The sequence below is a fragment of the Leucopleurus acutus genome (assembly GCF_964270905.1).
Source record: "Leucopleurus acutus genome assembly, chromosome: 8".
NCBI lineage: Eukaryota > Metazoa > Chordata > Mammalia > Artiodactyla > Delphinidae > Leucopleurus > Leucopleurus acutus.
In genome coordinates, this window is record NC_139151.1 from 18,620,282 (window position 1) to 18,642,245 (window position 21,964).

General features: G+C 39.5%; 1 pseudogene across 1 annotated transcript in view; it reads left to right on the top strand.

Moving 5' to 3' along the window:
* LOC309964912 (NXPE family member 4-like) overlaps window positions 1-18,513 on the top strand; it is a 28,229-nt pseudogene extending 9,716 nt beyond the window's left edge. The window contains exon 2 of the transcript in view: window positions 18,350-18,513. The product of the transcript in view is annotated as an NXPE family member 4-like (transcript). The remainder of the gene's footprint in view (window positions 1-18,349) is intronic.
* The last annotated feature ends 3,451 nt before the right edge of the window (window positions 18,514-21,964 follow it).

Genomic DNA, 21,964 nt, shown 5'->3' on the forward strand with positions numbered 1-21,964 from the left:
GATGACATTATTACTCGGCCTCAGTCCTGATCTGGCTCCAACATAATGGTCTTCAGGGTCATAAGTTAGAGTTGTTGTTAAAGATGGCAGCATATTCCTAAGCAATTCATGGGTCAAAGAGAATACCAAACCTGCAACTACAGAAACAGTCTAGAAAGTCTAGAAATAGACCTACAAGATACATTCAACTGATTTTCTTTCTTTTTTAATTTAATTTATTTTATTTATTTTTGGCTGCATTGGTTCTTCGTTGCTGCTCACAGGCTTTCTCTAGTTGCAGCGAGTGGGGGCTTCTCTTCATGGCGGTGCGCGGGCTTCTCACTGAGGTGGCTTCTCTTGTTGCGGAGCTCAGGCTCTAGGTGCGCAGGCTTCAGTAGTTTTGGCTCACAGGCTCAGTAGTTATGGCTCGTGGGCTCTAGAGCGCAAGCTCAGTAGTTGTGGCGTACGGGCTTAGTTGCTCTGCGGCACGTGGGATCTTCCTAGACCAGGGCTCGAGCCCATGTCCCCTGCATTGGCAGGCGGATTCTTAACCACTGAGCCACCAGGGAAATTCTCAACTGATTTTCAACAAAGGCACCAAGATAATTCAATAGGAAGTGGATAGTTTTTTCTACAAATGGTGTTGGAACAACCAAAGAGCTACTGGGTAAAAAATAATGAATCCTGACTCTACACTTCATCCCAAAAGTTAACTGGAATGAATGATAGGATCAAAAAAAGCTAAAACTGTAAAGCTTCTACATGAAAATATAGAATATATTTGCAATATTCAGGTAGGTAAAAATTTCTTAAATGAAACACAAAAAACAATAACCATAAAAGAAAAAAAATTACAAGAAGGGAATTCATTAAAATTAAAACCTCCTATTCTTCAGAAGACACTGCAAAGAAAAGATAAACCACAGACTAGAAGAAAATATTTAGAATCATAAATCTGACAAAGAACTTATATCCAGAACATATTAATATAAAGAATTCCTACAACTCAAGTAACTAAAAGACAATCCAATTTAAAAATAGTCAAAAGGCTTGAACACTTAACAAAAGAAGCTATATAAATGGCCAAGAAGAAGCACACAAAAAGATGCCTAATATCATTAGACAACAGAGAAATATAAATTAAAAACACAATGAGATTCTATTTTATACCCCCCAAAATGACTAAAATGAAAGACTGACAATACCAATTATTAGTAAGGATGTGAACAACTGGAGTCTCATGCATTTCCGGATGGAGTCTGTAATGGTACAACTACTGGAAAAAGATTGGCACTTTCTTTAAAATTAAGCATACATCTACCCCTTGGCCCAGCAATGCCATTAAGTATTTACCCAAAAGAAATGAAAACATATCCACAAAAAGACTTTTACAGGAATGTCCAGGCAGCTTTATTCATTATAGTCCAACATTGGAAACACCTCAAAAGTCCATCCAGAGGACATAGGATAAACTGTGGTACAAACGATACAATTTTTAAAACTCAGTAATTTTAAAACTCAGCAGCTTAAAAAAAATGTGCCGCTGATACAAGCAACAATATGGATTAACCTAAAAGTCATTATGCTGAGGGAAAGTACTCAGACACAGAGAGTACTACTGTATGATTTCATTCGTATGAAGTTTGAGAATCAAAAAATGACTCTGGTGATAGAAATCCAAACAGTGGTTGCCCAGTGGGGGACTGATTGGAAGCGGGCAGAAGGAAAGCTCAAGGGAGGGACTCTGCATCTTGCTTGGTGTGTTGGTTACACAGACTTGTCAAAACTCAACAAACGGTACAATTAAGAAATGCATTTCACTGTACATAAATTTTACTTCAATAAAAAACTTATCAAATTGTACTATTCAAATATGTGCATTTCAATGTTTGTAAATTATACTCAGTTTTTACAAAAGTTAAAAATAAGTGCAGCTATAGAACATTACACCTATAAAAGCAACAACATCTACAAATCAAAATTGCTATGGTGAGGATAACTACATTCAGAAGAAATCTCACAGCCTTAAATATATTTATTTTTAAAAACAGAAAATGAAAATAAATTGGAAAAAATGTCAAAAAAGAAGAGAAACCTGAGAGATAGAGAGAAATGCATTAATAATGATGTAAAAATAATGATGTAGAAATTATTAGAAAACAAAAATAGATATGATAAATAAATCCGAGAAATAATTTCTTTGAAAATATCAATAAAATAGACAAAGCTTACAGATTTAGACAACAGAAAATATATTCAAATCATTAAAAATGAGAATCAGGCTTTATTCACAGATATACAAGTACCCTGTAATGCTATAAGAAATTTAAATGCACCACTCTAAGCTAAAAATTCCAAAAATAAGGATGAAACACACGATTTTCTAAAAAACACATAAGCTTCCAGAAATGATTTGAGAAACTAGTCCATGTGGATACCAACAACCGTGGAAGAAATGGAAAATTTTGCCTAGGGAATAACTCCAAATGCAGTACCATGTCTAGACAACTTTACTAGTGAGTTCTAGCACAGCTTCAAGGAAAGATAATTCACATATCACTTAAAGTGTTCCAGAGTACAGAGAAAGACGGCACACTGCCCAATTCATTTTCCCAAACCAGCAATACTCTAATCCCCAAGTCCAACAAATAGAGCACAAAAATGTAAATCACAAACTAATCTCCCTATATAACATGCTAATCCAGTAGCATGTAAAATATACCAGTCAGTTAATTAGTCACTTCAGTACCTCAGAAGATTAAAAATAGTTCTTTTAATAAATGCAAAGATTAAAAAATAAATACAAAAGCTTCCTGACAATAGAGGAAAACCTCCTTAATCAATTAGAGAATAATTATTGTATAGAGAGAGCCAATATTAGAGTTAATGATGAAATACTAGAGCCCATTCCCATTAAATTTAGCAACAAGAGCAGTGTGCTGGTTATTATTTAGCACTTTCCTGGAAGTTCTAGCCAATTCAATAAAGGACAGAAGAATTCTTTTAATTGGTAAATTTTAGAAACATGGGGACAAATTACTCTCTATTTTCAGATCATGCTTTAAATGGAAAACCTAAGTAAATCAAATGAAAATTGACTAGTAGAAGTCATTAAGGTAATTAGTTTTAAAATATACAAAAGTCTAGAGAGCTTCAAGATAGGGGAGGAGTAAGACATGGAGATCACCTTCCTCCCACAAATACATCAGAAATACATCTACATGTGGAACAACTCCTACAGGACACCTACTAAACGCTGGCAGAAAACCTCAGACTTCCCAAAAGGCAAGAAACTCTCCACGTACCTGGCCGAGTGGCTGACAGGGTCTTGGTGCTCCGGCCAGGTGTCAGGCCTGAGCCTCCAAGGTGGGAGAGCCAAGTACAGGACCCTGGTTCACAAGAGACCTCCCGGCCCCATGTAATATCAAACAGCAAAAGCTCTCCCAGAGATCTCCATCTCAATGCTAAGACCCAGCTCTACTCAAGAACCAGCAAGCTACAGTGCTGGACACCCTATGCCAAACAACTAGCAAGACAGGAACACAACCCTACCCATTAGCAGAGAGGCTACCAAAAATCATAATAAGGTCACAAACACCCCAAAACACACCACTGAACACTGTCCTGCCCACCAGAAAGACAAGATCCAGCCTAATCCACCAGAACAAAGGCACTACTCACCTCCACCAGGGAGCCTACACACCCCACTGAATCAACCTTTGCCACTAGGGGCAGACACCAAAAACAACGGGAACTAAGAACATGCAGCCTGCCAAAAGGAGACCCCAAACACAGTAAGTTAAGCAAAATGAGAAGACAGAGAAACACACAGCAGATGAAAGAGCGAGGTAAAAACCCACCAGACCAAACAAATGAAGAGGCAATAGACAGCCTACCTGAAAAAGAATTCAGAGTAGTGATAGTAAAGATGATCCAAATTCTAGGAAATAGAATACAGAAAATACAAGAAACGTTTAACAAGGACCTAGAAGAACTAAAGAGCAAGCAAACAATGATGAACAACACAATAAATGAAATTAAAAATTCTCCAGAAGGAATCAATAGCAGAATAACTAAGGCAGAAGAACGGATAAGTGACCTGGAAGATAAAATAGTGAAAATAACTACCACAGAGCAGAATAAAGAAAAAAGAATGAAAAGAATTGAGGACAGTCACAGACACCTCTGGGACAACATTAAATGCACCAACATTCGAATTATAGGGGGTCCCAGAAGAAGAAGACAAAAAGAAAGAGACTGAGAAAATATTTGATGAGATTATAGTTGAAAACATCCCTAATATAGGAAAGGAAGTATTCAATCAAGCCCAGGAAGCACAGAGAGTCCCACACAGGATAAATCCAAGGAGAAACATGCCAAGACACACATTAATCAAACGTTCAAAAATTAAATTCAAAGAAAAAATATTAAAAGCAGCAAGGGAAAAGCAACAAATAACATACAAGGGAATCCCCATAAGGTTATCAGCTGATCTTTCAGCAGAAACTCTGCAAGCCAGAAGGGAGTGGCATGACATATTTAAAGTGATGAAAGGGATAAACCTACAACCAAGATTACTCTACCCAGCAAGGACCTCACTCAGATTTGATGGAGAAATTAAAACGTTTACAGACAAGGAAAAGCTAAGAGAATTCAGCACCGCCAAACCAGCTTTACAACAAATGCTAAAGGAACTTCTCTAGTCAGGAAACACAAGAGAAGGAACAGACCTACAATAACAAACCCAAAACAATTAAGAAAATGGTAAAAGGAACATACATATTGATAACTACCTTAAATGTAAATGGATTAAATGCTCCAACCAAACGACATACAGACTGGCTGAATGGATACAAAAACAAGACCCGTATATATGCTGTCTACAAGGACTCACTTCAGACCTAGAGACACATACAGACTGAAAGTGAGGGGATGGAAAAAGATATTCCATGCAAATGGAAATCAAAAGAAAGCTGGAGTAGCAATTCTCATATCAGACAAAATAGACCTTAAAATAAAGACTACTGGGCTTCCCTGGTGGCGCAGTGGTTGAGAGTCAGCCTGCCGATGCCGGGGACGTGGGTTCGTGCCCCAGTCCGGGAAGATCCCACATGCCGCAGAGCGGCTAGGCCTGTGAGACATGGCCGCTGAGCCTGCGCATCCAGAGCCTGTGCTCCGCAACGGGAGAGGCCACAAAAGTGAGAGGCCTGTGTACCGCAAAAAAAATAATAACAATAAATAAAAATAAATAAATAAATAAAGACTATTACAAGAGACAAAGAAGGACACTATATACTGATCAAGGGATCAATCGAAGAAGAAGATATAACATTGTAAATATTTATGCACCAACATAGGAGCACCTCAATATATAAGGCAAATGCTAACAGCCATAAAAGGGGAAATTGACAGTAACAGAATCATACTAGGGGACTTTAACACCCCACTTTCACAGTGGACAGGTCCAAAAATGAAAGTAAATAAGGAAACACAAGCTTTAAATGATACATTAAACAAGATGGACTTAATTGATATTTACAGGACATTCCAACCAAAAACAACAGAATACACTTTCTTCTCAAGTGCTCATGCAAGATTCTCCAGGATAGATCATATCTTGGGTCACAAATCAAGCCTTGGTAAATTTAAGAAAATTGAAATCGTATCAAGTATCTTTTCCAATCACAATGCTATGAGACTAGATATCAATTACAGGAAAAAATCTGTAAAAACTACAAACACATGGAAGCTAAACAATACACTACTAAATTACCAAGAGATCACTGAAGAAGTCAAAGAGGAAATCAAGAAATACCTAGAAACAAATAACAATGAAAGCACAACAATCCAAAACCTTTAGGATGCAGCAAAAGCAGCTCTAAGAGGGAAGTTTATAGCAATACAATCCTATGTCAAAAAAAAGAAACATCTCAAATAAACAACCTAACCTTACACCTAAATCAGTTAGAGAAAGAAGAACAGAAAAACCCCAAAGTTAGCAGAAGGAAAGAAATCATAAAAGATCAGATCAGAAATAAATGAAAAAGCAATGAAGGAAACAATAGCAAAGATCAGTAAAACTAAACGCTGGTTCTTTGAGAAGATAATCAAAATTGATAAACCATTAGCCAGACTCATCAAGAAAAAAAGAGAGAGGACTCAAATCGATAGAATTAGAAATGAAAAAGGAGAAGTAACAATTGACACGGCAGAAATACAAAGGTTCATGAGACATTACTAAAAGCAACTATATGCCAATAAAATGAACGACCTGCAAGAAATGGACAAATTCTTAGAAAAGCACAACCTCCCAAGACTGAACCAGGAAGAAATAGAAAATATAAACAGACATATCACAAGCACTGAAACTGAAACTGTGATTAAAAATTTTCCAGCAAACAAAAGCCCAGGACCAGATGGATTCACAGGTGAATTCTACCAAACATTTAGAGAAGAGTTAACACCTAACCTTTTCAAACTCTTCCAAAATATAGCAGAGGGAGGAACACTCCCAAACTCATTCTACGAGGCACCATCACCCTGATACCAAAACCAGACAAAGATGTCACAGAGAAAGAAAGCTACAGGCCAATATCACTGATGAATATAGACGAAAAATTCCTCAACAAAATACTAGCAAACAGAATCCAACAACACATTAAAGGAATCATACGCCATGATCAAGTGGAGTTTATCCCAGGAATGCAAGGATTATTCAATACACGCAAATCCATCAATGTGATACACCATATTAACAAACTGAAGGATAAAAACCGTATGATCATCTCAAAAGATTCAGAAAAAGCTTTCGACAAAATTCAACACCCTCCAGAAAGTAGGCATAGAGGGAACTTACCTCAACATAATAAAGGCCATATATGACAAACCCACAGCCAACATTGTTCTCAATGGTGAAAAAATGAAACCATTTCCACTAAGATCAGGAACAAGACAAGGTTGCCCACTCTCACCACTATTATTCAACATAATTTTGGAAGTTTTAGCCATCACAATCAGAGAAGAAAAAGAAATAAAAGGAGTCCAAATCAGAAAAGGAGTAAAACTGTCACTGTTTGCAGATGACATGATACTATACATAGAGAATCCTAAAGATGCTACCAGAAAACTACTACAGGTGATCAATGAATTTGGTAAAGTAGCAGGATACAAAATTAATGCACAGAAATTTCTTGCATACCTATACACTAATGATGAAAAATACGAAAGAGAAATTAAGGAAACACTCCCATTTATCATTGCAACAAAAAGAATAAAATACCTAGGAATAAACCTACCTAAGGAGACAGAAGACCTGTATGCAGAAAACTATAACACACTGATGAAAGAAATTAAAGATGATACAAATAGATGGGGAAGTATACCATGTTCTTGGATTGGAAGAATCAACATTCTGAAAATGACTATACTACCTAAAGCAATCTACAGATTCAATGCAATCCCTATCAAACTACCAATGGCATTTTTCACAGAACTTGAACAAAATATTTCACAATTTGTATGGAAACACAAAAGACCCCGAATAGCCAAAGCAATCTTGAGAAAGAAAAACGGAGCTGGAGGAATCAGGCTCTCTGACTTCAGACTATACTACAAAGCTACCGTAATCAAGACAGTATGATACTGGCACACAAACAGAAATATAGATCAATGGAACAGGATAGAAAGCCCAGAGATAAACCCACGCACATATGGTCACCTTATCTTTGATAAAGGAGGCAAGAGTATACAATGGAGAAAAGACAGACTCTTCAATAAGTGGTGCCGGGAGAACTGGACAGCTACATGTAAAAGAATGAAATTAGAACACTCCCTAACACCATACACAAAAATAAATTCAAAATGGATTAAAGACCTAAATGTAAGGCCAGACACTATAAAACTCTTAGAGAAAAACATAGGCAGAACACTCTATGACATAAATCACAGCAAGATCCTTTTTGACCCACCTCCTAGAGTAATGGAAATAAAATCAAGAGTAAACAAATGGGACCTAATGGAACTTAAAAGCTTTTGCACTGCAAAGGAAACCATAAACAAGATGTAAAGAACCCTCAGAATGGGAGAAAATATTTGCAAATGAAGCAACTGACAAAGGATTAATCTCCAAAATATACAAGCAGCTCATGCAGCTCAATATCAAAAAAACGAGCCAATCCAAAAATGGGCAGAAGATCTAAATATACATTTCTCCCAAGAAGACATACAGATGGCCAAGAGGCACATGAAAATTTGCTCAACATCACTAATCATTAGAGAAATGCAAATCAAAACTACAATGAGATATCACCTCACACCAGTCAGAATGGCCATCATCAAAAAATCTACAAACAATAAATCCTGGAGAAGGTGTGGAGAAAAGGGGACACTCTTGCACTGCTGGTGGGAATGTGAATTGGTTCAGCCACTATGGAGAACAGTATGGAGGTTCCTTAAAAAACTACAAATAGAACTACCATATGACCCAGCAATCCCACTACTGGGCATATACCCTGAGAAAATCATAATTCCAAAAGAGTCATGCACCCCTATGTTCATTGCAGCACTATTTACAATAGCCAGGACATGGAAGCAACCTAAGTGTCCATCAATAGATGAATGGATAAAGAAGATGTGGCACATACGTACAATGGAATATTACTCAGTCAAAGAAAGAAACGAAATTGAGTTATTTATAGTGAGGTGGATGGACCTAGGGACAGTCATACAGAGTGAAGTAAGTCCGAAAGAGAAAAACAAATACCGTATACTAACACATATATATGGAATCTTAAAAAAAAAAAAATTGCTTCTGGTGAACCTAGGTGCAGGACAGGAATAAAGAATGCAAAGGTAGAGAATGGACTTGAGGACACAGGGAGGGGGAAGGGTAAGCTGGGACGAGTGAGAGAGTGGCATGCACATATATACACTACCAAATGTAAAACAGATAGCTAGTGGGAAGCAGCCACATAGCACAGGGAGATCAGCTAGGTGCTTTGTGTCCACCTAGGGGGTGGGATAGGGAGAGTGGGAGGGAGACGCAAGAGGGAGGAGAATTGGGGACATATGTATATGTATAGCTGATTCACTTTCTTATATAGCAGAAACTAACACACTATTGTAAATTATAATTATTAAATTATAATTATTAAAAATTATTGTAAATTATATATTGCAATTATACTCTAATAAAGATGTTAAAAATATATACATATATACAAAAATCAACAATATGTTTTTCTATATACCATAGTAATCAGTTAAGAAATTTAACAGGAAAAAAGTCCCATTTTAAACAACCATCAGAAATATAAAAGGCCTAGGAAACTTCTAATAAGAAATGTGAAACACCTTATATGATGAAAACTACCAAACTTTACCAAGGTCCAGAAAAGAAAATCTGTTTATTTGAATGTTTAATATCATAAACATTAACGTAATCTTAATGAAAATACCAATAAAGTGTTTAAGAAGTTAACACAATAATTCCAATGTTCATTTAAAAGAATAACCAAGTTATAATTGGCAGAAATTATTTTAAAAGATGTATAATAAGATAATAATAAAAGATGTATAATATTTGTTTTACCAAGTATTAAAATGTACTATAAAGATACATAAATTACAATAATAGAGTATTACAACAGGAACAGAAAGGAAGAATCAGAACCAATTGTATATAATAATTTCCCTCTGTGATAAAAATGCCATCTTGAATCAAAACAACCCTCTGTGGGAGGAAGAGAAGGAGTTATTCCCATTTAGCAAAGGAGAAAACTGAGCATCAGATAGTAAAGTAACTTGCTCTAAGTCACCCAGTTAGCATCCAGCTAGAAAACATTAACTGTGATTACTTCCTGGAGATGGGATTACAAATGATTTTTTTCTACTTTGTGATGATCCCTTTCTATAACGAACAGAAATAATAAGGATGATATTTTTGAAATATTAAACTGATGTAAATTTCATTTCCCATATGTTGTGTTATCCTTCCTAATCAACAGCATTCATTCAACATTTTGGGGAGACAGAGAAGTATTGCTCAGGTTTGATCTTCAGAATTCTAGCACATAGGAACAGAAAAGATCTGAAAGCTAGGTCTGGTTGTTTGTTTTTTGAGGGGACAATACCTCAAAAGTGTATTTAATATCTTTCATATATCAAGAGAGTCAAATCTGGCCAACTTGATCAGAGTCTTACAAAACCCATAGAACAGGCAAGAAAGAAGATATGGCATTCCCATCACATAGAGAGGAAAAGTAGAAAGCCCTTTGGCCACTGGGAAAAGAAGCTGGGAGAGGAGAGAGAGAGAAGTTATCAAGGAGAGTCCTCAATTCTGTTCCCCTGCCTCCCATATCTCCCACTGTCAAACCTTGGGTAAGGTTTGCAATAAAAATACTCCAGATAGTTTGAGGTCATGCCAAAAGCAAAGAGGAGACTTGAATTTCCTTTTCCATTTGGAACTTTGATAAAAGAATGGCTTGCAGGTACCTTGTGCCAACATATAATAGAATGAAAATGAAAGGAGAGGGGAGAAGGGAGCAATGTTGCTGGGTCACTCACATAAGGGCATCAGCATCAGTAGGAGTCAAGTGGGAGCTCAGGAATCAGTGGGTCATCTTGCACTTCCCTTGACTAGAAAACACAAGCTACATCGGCCACAAAGACATCAACAACAGCTGCAGAAAAGACAGAAGAAGACTCTCAGAGATGAAGTGGCACAAATTACACATGGATCAGAGTTCAGTGGGAGCCAGCCGAGAAAGCTCTTTCTTAGGATAGAAATCTTTCCTTCTACCAGGAGGTCATGTAAGTGTCTCTGTGCCCAGATAGAGGTAAAGAATGAGGAAGACAGGGCAATCAAGAGGAATATGGCAGGGAGAGGAATCCTCCAAGATTGTCCATTTACCAACAAAATGGGGAAATAATCTGAAAGATACCATTTATCTGAAAGATACTAGAAGAGACATTGACCTGTGATGGGAAATTTCACTTTTGTCCCCTCAATAGCAGAAACAATATTCATCCAGTCACAAAAAAGTTAGAAAGCTATATACTATTTTACATATCTGAGTTTTAGTTTATCAGCTTTGGCCCTGCTGTGTGTTTTTCCTAAGAATATCTAACATGTTTTTCTGCACTTAAAGTGTGCCAGGCACTGTGCTAAAATGCTTTACATGCATATCATATTCCATACAATAATCCCAAGAGGCAGGTGCTCTCATTATCCTTGAACTGCAGAAGAGCACACTGTGACTTAGAAAGGTTAAGTAAATTTGACCAACATCAGACCGCAAATAAGTGACAGTGAAGATTTGAACCCAATGCCAGAACCCTCTCAATACAACCTGTGTACCACTATTACACTCACTCTCTGGATGCTTAAAGAAACAGAATAAATGACTCACCCAACCAGCAAGAGGCAGAACTGGGGTTTGAACCAACGCAGTCTGCCTCAAGATACGCCAGTTTCTACTTCTTGAATAATTTTCAAACCATTTTAACAAATCTACTTATTGAAAATGTAAATCTTACTCTTGCTTGTATTACTATGGAAAACAGGGAATATACCAATTAGGGAATACATAGATTAGGGTAGTGGGAAATGAAAGAATAAAAAGGTAACAGAATATAAATAAGTTCAGCAAGGTTTTATGAACAGAAACTTGGTGAAAGAAAGACAAACGATAGGAAGGAGTAAAATTACTGGTAGCTGGACATTGGGAACAGTGAGAGGAACCTAACTATTATAATCTAGCAATGCGAGATTACAACTAACAACTGGCTCAGTGAATGGGCAGGAGCCCAAGAAAGAATGCTGAAAAGTCCTTGTGGATTGTACATGCTCAGTTCTCATAAGACAACCACACTTCCTACTGGAAAGAAGCTTCTTATTTATTTTTTTTATTGAAATATAGTTGACTTACAATGTTGTGTTAACTTCTGCTGTACAGCAAAGTGATTTGGTTATACATATATACACATTTTTTATATTCTTTTCCATTATGGTTTATCACAGGATATTGAATATATTAATAGTTCCCTGGGCAATACAGTAGGACCTTGTTGTTTATCCATTCTATATATAATAGTTTGTATCTGCTAATCCCAAACTCCCACTCCATCCCTTCCCCAACCCCTCCCCTTGGCAACAACAAGTCTATTGTCTATGTCTGTGAGTCTGTTTCTATTTCATGAAAGTTCATTTGTGTCATATTTTAGATGCCACATATAAGTGATATCATATGGTATCTGTCTTCTCTTTCTGACTTACTTTACTTAGTATAATAATCTCTAGTTCCATCCATGTTGCCACAAATGGCATTATTTCATTCATTTTTATGGCTGAGTAGTATTCCATTGTATATATGTACCACATCTGAAAGAAGCTTCTTAAAAAATGACACACATGCAGAGGAGTGCTGGACAGCCCATGTCTAAGTGTTCAAGGATTCAAAGTACAAGGGTGGAAGGTATGGGAATGACAGACTGGACAACGTGAGAGTATTTGGTATGCATTATGGGGGGAAGATAGTTGTGCAAGACCTTTGTAGTTGTAGACTATTAGCTAAGGCACCTTGCACCTGCTTTCAACAGGGATGAATAACTAAAGAAATATAATCTGCTGTTATGTAGGGAGGATGGAAGGGAGAAAGATTTGTAAATGTTCAAAGTACAGTTAAAACTAATGGAAAATGCTCCAACATCCCAAATAATCAGCATGTGTTGACTCTTTTGTTTGTAAGGAGGAGATTTCCTGGGAGTTACTGTCTGAAATCTTTTCATTAGAACTTAGGTAACGTCCACACTTCAGAGACAACTCTAGTTGCTTAACTCAGTTCATTAAATCACAATATTGACAAGGCAAGTGTCTTGAGTGTCCAGGTCAGTTAACTGCCTTGTTTCAGAGCTAAAGGCTGCTCTCCTAACCTCAGAGTCAATGGTGAAGAGTCTGTATAGTATTGCCTTTCATACTTGGATTCACACTAGGCTGTAGGCTACTTAAGAGCAGGAGATATTGTTTTCATCTCTGAGCCTTGCAGAACTATGGTGCAGGCCCTTGATAAATAGGTGAGGAAAGAGCAGGCATGCAGCCACCACTTGCCAATGAGCACAAATTGAGAGATTCTTTAATGTCTTTCAGTTGAAACCTGCACATAGCCATCCTTAACAAAGTAGCTGTGCTACGTTCCTCCACGTGCCGAGGTAGGAGAAATGTATGGCTGACGTTTCTGATACTTGCAAGTGTACAGGAAGGTCTGTAACAAAAAAAACAGCAGGGCTTGGCTTCCCTGGTGGCGCAGTGGTGGAGAGTCCGCCTGCCGATGCAGGGGACGCGGGTTCGTGCCCCGGTCCGAGATCCCACATGCCGCGGAGCGGCTGGGCCCGTGAGCCATGGCCGCTGAGCCTGCGCGTCCGGAGCCTGTGCTCTGCAACGGGAGAGGTCACAACAGTGAGAGGCCCGTGTACCGCAAAAAAAAAAAGCAGGGCTGAACATTGCCTATGAGGGGTATTTGTTTTACCAGAGAGTGAAAAGATGGGGGGAAACAAAAGATTGAGATAAGTTCTCACCTCCCAGTGGTTGCCCTTTGGAAGGAGGACGGATTGCAGAAATTTGCTAACAGAAAATTAAATGTCATCAATGACTCTTTGAAAGGAAAACTGACTTATACCTCTACACCACAGGATTGACTACTTTCCAACAGTTTCTGAAAGTACGTTTCTTCTATCTTAATTTTAAAATTCAAGCATCATTTTTTGAATCTCTTTAAATGTGATCTTCCTATGCTAATGGTCTTATTTGGGCTCATCCGCCTTTTCAACTTGTGAGTTACTTTTAAAATTTCACTTCTCCTGTCACAAGGAATATTAAAAATATTCTTCCTCTTCACATGTTCTAATAAAAAGTTCTGTCATTGCAGTTTTAATTCATCTGAGCTAGAGATCTGCCCTTTTTAGGCAACATGCTCAAAATTTGATTATCTTGTCATGTGTTTTAAAACCTTACCAAAATCTGGGATGAGTTCCTTTTCTGTGCTGGGCTAACTTTGAAATTTGTTAGGCAATGAGATGGAAATTTCAGGACACCAATCAAAGGTTCACTCATTTCCAAGGCAGGACTATGCAACTTTAAATATTACTTTGCAGTTTTCAGCCATCTGCCACAGTGTGACACCATCATCCCACCCCCACCGTAAGCTGGGAACTCACTTAGTACCAAGGGTTGAACAACCAAGTTCTGTGCACACAATAGGGTGAAGTTTCTGACTATTTTTGCTTAGGCCCTGGGGTAGAAATAAATGGTCCTTGGTGAATCCAATCATAACTCCAGAACCTCGTTTGAGGCAAGTTCAGTGGGCAGAGTCCCTCTCTGATCCTCTACTTAAACATTAAAACAGCAAGCAAGCATCATTTCTAGGGAGAGATTTCTCAAAAAAATTAGCAACTATTGTATATTCTCTTCTCTTGTTGTAATAAATATTTATTTCCCTGAAAGGGAGAATACTGTTCTTAACTGACTTAAAATTAACAAGTCAAATTTGATGACCCCTTTTTTGTTGTTGTTAAGTATAGAGGAATAGGGTAGTGGGCTTCAGGCCCATAAATGATGTTTAATAAATATCTCTGAAAACATTAGAGTGAATACTTTAACCACTGGGTCATTGGATTAATTATGACTCTCTCAGTTGTTAATGACAACAGTCTACCGCTAATCAGTTTAAGTAAGAAAGGGTATTATCACGTTAAGTGGGATACAAGGATTCAAAGTGAGAGCTGGATCCACCACTCACACTGTGTCACCGGAGCTCATCTCTCGACTTTGCTTCTGGTTATGGGCTGGTTTCCTTCTTCAGAGAAGCCCTTCACCATGCAGAAAGAAAGGCGGCTGCCCAAAGACCCAGAGGCATATCCTTCTAGCTGATCCACCGCTACAGGAACAAAGGATTTTCCTCCCCTAACATCCAGGTACCTATTCCGGGCAGAAATCCGTATGGGCAATGTGCCTATCCCCAAACCAATCACTTGGCCCAGGGGACCCCTAGCCATGTGTCCACAACCCATGTGGTGGAAAGACAGGGCACCAGGCCTGACAGGTTGACAGAATGATAGCTCACCTGGTGGGATGAGGGGGGGGACTAGTTGCTCGAGAAAGTTAAACTTGGCAGATATATGGCTACTACAGTCAAACGTTTTAAAGTGACCAATTCTATTCTTTAAAATAAAAAAATATATATATGGTTTATTTACCATCAGTAACAGGTGTGTGTGTGTGTTTCTGCCGTCACGGAAGTGGATTACTTAAGAAACGTGTACGGACTTCCCTGGTGGTGCAGTGGTTATGACTCCGCCTGCCAATGCAGAGGACATGGGTTTGAGCCCTGGTCCAGGAAGATCTCACATGCCACAGAGCAACTAAACCTGTGTGCCACAACTACTGAGCCTGCGCTCTAGAGCCCGCGAGCCACAACTATTGAAGCCCGTGTGCCATAACTACTGAAGCCCACGCGCCTAGAGCCCATGCTCCGCAACAGGAGAAGCCACCGCAATGAGAAGCCTACGCACCACAAAGAAGAGTAGCCCCCACTCACTGCAACTAGAGAAAGCCCGTGCGCAGCAACAAAGACCCAACGCAGCCAAAAATAAATAAATAAATTTATTTTAAAAAATAAAAGAACGTGTACTTCTGATAAGGGGCTAATACCAAAATACATAAAGAACTCATACAACTCAACAGCAAAAAGAAAAAAGGAAAAGAAAAAAAAAGAAACAACCTGGTTAGAAAATGGGCAGAGAATCTGAATAGACATTTTCCCAAAGACAACTCAGAGATGGCCTACAGGTGCTGAACAGCACTAATGATCAGGAAAATGCAAATCAAAACCACCATAAGATACCACCTTACACCTATTAGAATAGCTATTATCAAGAAGACAAGAAATAACAAGCATTGGCAAGGATATGGAGAAAAGGGAACACTTGTGCACTGTTGGTGCGAATGTAACTGGAAGTTCCTCAAAAAATTAAAAATGGGGAACTCCCTGGCAGTCCAGTGGTTAGGACTCTGCTCTTTCACTGTCGAGGGCACGGGTCCAATCCCTGGTAGGGGAACTAAGATCCCACAAGCCGAGCAACGTGGCCAAAAAAAAAAAAAAAAAAATTAAAAATAGAACTACAGGGTACTTCCCTGGTGGTCCAGCTGTTAAGTCTCTGCACTTCCACTGCAGGGGGCCTGGGTTCAATCCCTGTTCAATCCCTGGTCAGGGAACTAAGATCCCACATGCCGCATGGTGCAGCCAAAAGAAAAGCCAGTAGAACCACCATATCATCCATCATTTCCACTTCCGGGTATTTATGCAAAGAAAACAAAAACACTAATTAGAGATGTATGCACCTCTATGTTCACTGCAGCATTATTTACAATAGCCAAGACATGGAAACAACCTAAGTGTCCACCAACAAATGAATGGATAAAGAAGATGTGGTATATATATAATGGAATATTTTTCAGCCATAAAAAAGAATGAAATCTTGCCATTTGTGACAACATAAATGGAACTTGAGGGTATTATGCTAAGTGAAATAAGTGAGACAGAGAAAGACAAATACTGTATGATCTCACTTATATGTATAATACAAAAGCAAAACAAGAAAAAAAAAAACCTGAGCTCATTTATAGATACAGAGAGCAGACTGGTAGTTGCCAGAAGTGGGGGGAGGGGGGAGGGGTTGGGAAAAATGGGTGAAGGGGGTCAAAAGGTACAAACTTCCAGTTATACAGTAAATAAGTCATGGGGGTATAATGCATACCACAGTGACTATGGTTAATAGTAATACTATTGATATATTGCATATTTGAAAGTTGCTAAGAGAATAGATCTTAAAAGTTCTCATCATAAGAAAAAAAATTTTGTAACTGTGTATCGGTACAGATGTTAACTAGACTTATTGTAGTGATCATTTTGCCATATATACAAATATCAAATCATTACATTGCACACCTAAAACTAATATAATGTTATATGTCAAATATAACACAATTTAAAAATTAATTTAAAAAAGAAAGAAAGAAATGCCCTTTCTCTGGTCCCACTCCAGACACTGGGGATGGAGCCCAGCAATCTGTACCAGAACAAGGCTTCCAGGTGATTCTGACCTATGCTAAAGTTTGAGAACCACTGGCCTAGTTGCCTTTCCCATTTGAGTGAAAAGATTTTTTTTCAGTCTTTGGTAGTTAAGATCAGGGATTGCAAAATGTTTCCATAAAAGGCTAAATAGTTAACATATTGGGTTTTGTGGGCCAAGGGGCAAAATCAAGGTTACGTAGGGATTTATGTAATCCCTTAAAACAGAACAATTCAAAAATATAAAAACCATTCCTAGCTGGTGGGCTGCGCCAGAGCAAGTGGCGGGCCTGGCTGAGAGCTTTGGGTCAGGCAGATTTATAAAAAATACTTTTTTTAAAAAAGAAGAGCGGGCTTCCCTGGTGGCGCAGTGGTTGAGAGTCCGCCTGCCGATGCAGGGGATGCAGGTTCGTGCCCTGGTCCGGGAAGATCCCACATGCCGTGGAGCGGCTAGGCTCGTGAGCCATGGCCGCTGAGTCTGCGTGTCCAGAGCCTGTGCTCCGCAACGGGAGAGGCCACAACAGTGAGAGGCCCGCGTACTGCAAAAAAAAAAAAAAAAAAAAAAAGAAGAGAAATATGTACTTCTAGATGCAGAAAAAACATTCACATTCAGTGGAAAAGATAAGGACTTTATCACGCTGAATTTTTTCTCAGTGAAAGATAAACACATCACCCAGAAACTGACCTGAGAGCAGCAAACAATGCAGTCATCCTCATCCCCCTTGGCCGGAACTCCAGATCATTTCCTATCAGTGTTTTCATTCACAGGGTCAAAAAGCCATTGAGGGCTTCCCTGGTGGCACAGGGGTTAAGAATCCGCCTGCCAATGCAGGGGACACGGATTCGAGACCTGGTCTGCGAAGATCCCACGTGCCGCGGAGCACACGTGCCAAAACTACTGAGCCTGCGCCCCAGAGCCCGCGAGCCACAACTACTGAGCCCACACGCCTAGAGCCCATGCTCCGCAACAAGAGAATCCACTGCAATAAGAAGCCCATGCACCGCACCAAAGAGTAGCCCTCACTCACTGCAACTAGAGAAAGCCCATGTGCAGCAACGAAGACCCAATGCAGTGAAAAATAAATAAAATTAATTTATTGAAAAAAAAAAGCCATTGAATGTCTGCTCCTGAGAAGTCCAGACACCAAAGTGGGATGGAAAACATCAATGATGTGCATATGGAAGGAGAGAGACTTGTGACTTTTGAGGCTGTATTAACTCACTTATCCTGAAAGGTATGTTTTAAGATCTCATTGTGAATGTGACTGATGCCTGGGATAAAACCATTGCATGTGGCACTGAGAATATCCACCCTCTGGATCGTGTGATTGGAAATGAGACTGAAATGTTTTTTAACTTGCTTTTGCCAAATTACAAATACAGAAAAATCACCAAGGGCCACTCTCCATAGATATCCACATGGATACCACACTCTCCCAGTTTCCCTCCCATCATTTTAGCCATTCCTTTCAACATCGACTGCTGGATCCTCTTCCTACCAAAATATATCCTGATATGGCACATGCTTTGTTCCAGACCTTCTTCCCTTCTCATCTACAGCCTTTCTTTGGGGGATTTCATCTGTTCCATTCAGTTACCATCTATCGGCTGACTGCTCTCAAATCCCCATCTCTAGTATAGAACCACCCAGAGCTCCTGAGCTCCAGACTGCTGCATTCAGCTGCCTCCTAAACATCTCCCTGTGGCTGTCCCTGTGTCTAAAAAATGAACTTCTCATCCCTACCCCTCAGTCCCAATGCTTTTCCTCCAATGTTCATTATCTCAGGAAATGATATCACCATCCTGCCCATTTCTCGAATATGAAATCTGGGAGTCATCCTTGATACCTCCCTCTCCTTCAGAATCTCCTTTCACATTTAAACAATCACAAAATCCTATTCTACCTCCTAAATGTCTCAAAACTGTCCACTTCTGTAAATGCCCACTAATCCAAGCCACCATCATTCTTTCCTTGACTACTGCAGTAGCCTCCTAACTATCCTACCATTCTTGTCCCCTCCCTCCACCAATCCATTCAAATCCAATTATGTCAATCTCTGCCTTTTAAAATTTTCAAAGGCGATGAAGTCCAGAGACTCTCAAAGGGATATGTTGGGACTAACTGCTCCAGAGTCCTACAGAACAGCTCCTTAAAACCATTGGCTCTGAAGTTGCACCAAACCAAAGAATCAAAATCCCTAGGGATAGTCCCAAGACACTGAATTCTTAATCCCAAATCCTCACTAAAGTTTACAGGACCTCCATAATCTGACTTCTTGAGATCCCGGGCTAAGGCAGGCACTTTATTCACTATCCACTCTGTACCTCCCCTGGAGGTGTACTCAGGGCATTGATTCCTATGTGTTAAACTGATTCCCTGCCAGAGAGTAAGATCCAGGAGGGAAAGCACCGCAGCCGCCGTGTTTAGCACTTATCCCTAGTGCGCAGGACAGTGGGGCACATCTGCTGTTTAATATTCATTGCCACTCAAAATCAAAGAGAATTTAATGTAAAGGACTTTCTCTTTAGCATGGTTAGTTGAACATGCCTGAAAACATCTTCATTTGTTGATATAGTTCACAGGCCAAGAAAAGAAAGGGCTCAGATAACAATGACTGGAGTAATTAATTAGTGGCCTAAAGGAGAGAGGATAATCTTCAAAATCAAAGTAATTATTTGGAGGTTGACAACAAGCTCTTCTCCTTTCTCCAATGAGACCATATGAACAGAAATAAGCTTTGGACTATGTTCAAAGACTTTCTGATCCTAAGTACTGTAATGGCACATAGGGAAAGACACCTCCCCCCTCCATTTCCCTTTAGAAAACTTGTAATTATAAATTCTTTCTCTGTCCTTTTGAGAGGTATGTAAATCTTTTTAAAAGCTAAATAAGCTTCTCGCCAGGTTTACAATGCCGGAATGTCTTTCTCAAGGACCTAGGAGCCACCTCTTTGAAATGTAAACATCAACGGAAAGAACAGCCCACTCTCGCAGTCTCTGAGAGTTTAACTTAGTCCTCTGGCTCCAAATTCTAACTACCTACTGTCATAGAGAGAAGAGAAGCTTCATTATTCTTCCAGATGAAGACAGTTAACAAACACAGATGGTCACCCCAATTACCAAGTGAATCTATGAGGGACTATTTGTGACAAATGGTGCTGTCATGTCCTCTTACCTGAGGACTGGTTACCATTTATCTCGAGAACATGGTGTAGAGGTACGTTTTATCTGCCTGGCTATATGAGAGGGTGAGATTTCCTTCTGCCTTTACATTCTCTTTAGCTGACTGCCTGTGATGTGCATCCCGTTCTGCTCAAACCCTCATTCAGTAATAAAACTGTTTCGTCTTCAACCTTTATGGAGCAGTTTCCTGCGGTGTCAAGAGATGCTGTTTTCAATTCTATTTCCCCAACAGCACCGATCATCAGCAAGACTGACCAAATGAAAGGTAGGGAATTTGTGTCCAAAAAGTTGTTTACCAGCAGAGAAAACAGCTAAAGCTGCTTGAACATTTCATCAGACCCTATTCACCTGGAGGACCCTGAACAGCTGAGTTTGGGTGAGATATCCTGCCCTTAAAAACCAGTCTTTCCGGGCTTTCCTGATAGTGCAGTGGGTGAGAATCTGCCTGCCAGTGCAGAGGACACGGGTTCGAGCCCTGGGCCGGGAAGATCCCACGTGCCACGGAGCAACTAAGCCCGTGCACCACAACTACTGAGCCTGCGCTCTAGAACCTACGAGCCACAGCGACTGAGACCACATGCCACAACTACTGAAGCCCGCGTGCCTAGAGCCCAGGCTCCACAACAAGAGAAGCCATCGCAATGAGAAGCCCGCACACCGCAACGAAGAGCAGCCCCCGCTCGCCGCAGCTAGAGAAAACCTGCACGCAGCAACGAAGACCCAACACGGCCATAAATAAATAAATAAATAAATAAAATTTTAAAAAAAACAACAACAGTCTTTTCCACTTGTACAATACTTGCCCACTGTACTCCTGTCTCCACTGACTTCTCCCTCCTGGTCTCAGTATACTTTTTTTTTTATAACTTTGGCATATTAGCAATAGAAGGCTCAGGCAGGGCACACTCGGACCCAGACCCACAGAGGGGCAGATATGCAGCCTGAGGGACTTAGAGAAGGAGGATTTATAAACATAAATGAGGAAGTGGTTATGATGAAAAGGAGGAGACATCCCAGAGGGAGTAATACCCGCAAAAACGTCACATTAAATCGACTCTTGGAAATATTTCACAACACTGAAAGAGGAAAAGCTAAAATGTTGGAAGCTGATTTACAAACACAGATGAGAAGGCAAGCACTGTTCAAACTAATCTTGGTATGTTACAGTGAAACAAACACTTTTGTCTTTAATGTTTTTAATGTTTTAAATTACAATGTACTATAAATATTAGTTTTACTAACTTTTTTCACTTCCCAATACATTAATAAACAACAGTTAGAGCTAGTTAAAATAGAGAATGTTTTGGGTTTCCCTGGTGGCACAGCGGTTGAGAGTCCGCCTGCCGATGCAGGGGACACGGACACGGCTTCGTGCCCCAGTCCGGGAAGATCCCACATGCCATGGAGCGGCTGGGCCCGTGAGCCATGGCCGCTGGGCCTGCACGTCTGGAGCCTGTGCTCCACAACGGGAGAGGCCACAACAGTGAGAGGCCCACGTACTGCAAAAAAAAAAAAAAAAAAAAAAAATACAGAATGTTTTGACGAAAATGTTGAAGGTCACATCTTAATCCTTCTCACTGATTTTCAAGATTGCTTTCCATGGCTTTAGTGCATGTGGTCTTACACTATCATGCAAACCAAGGACCAGCTGTATTTCTTATTCCTCATTAAACAAGTTA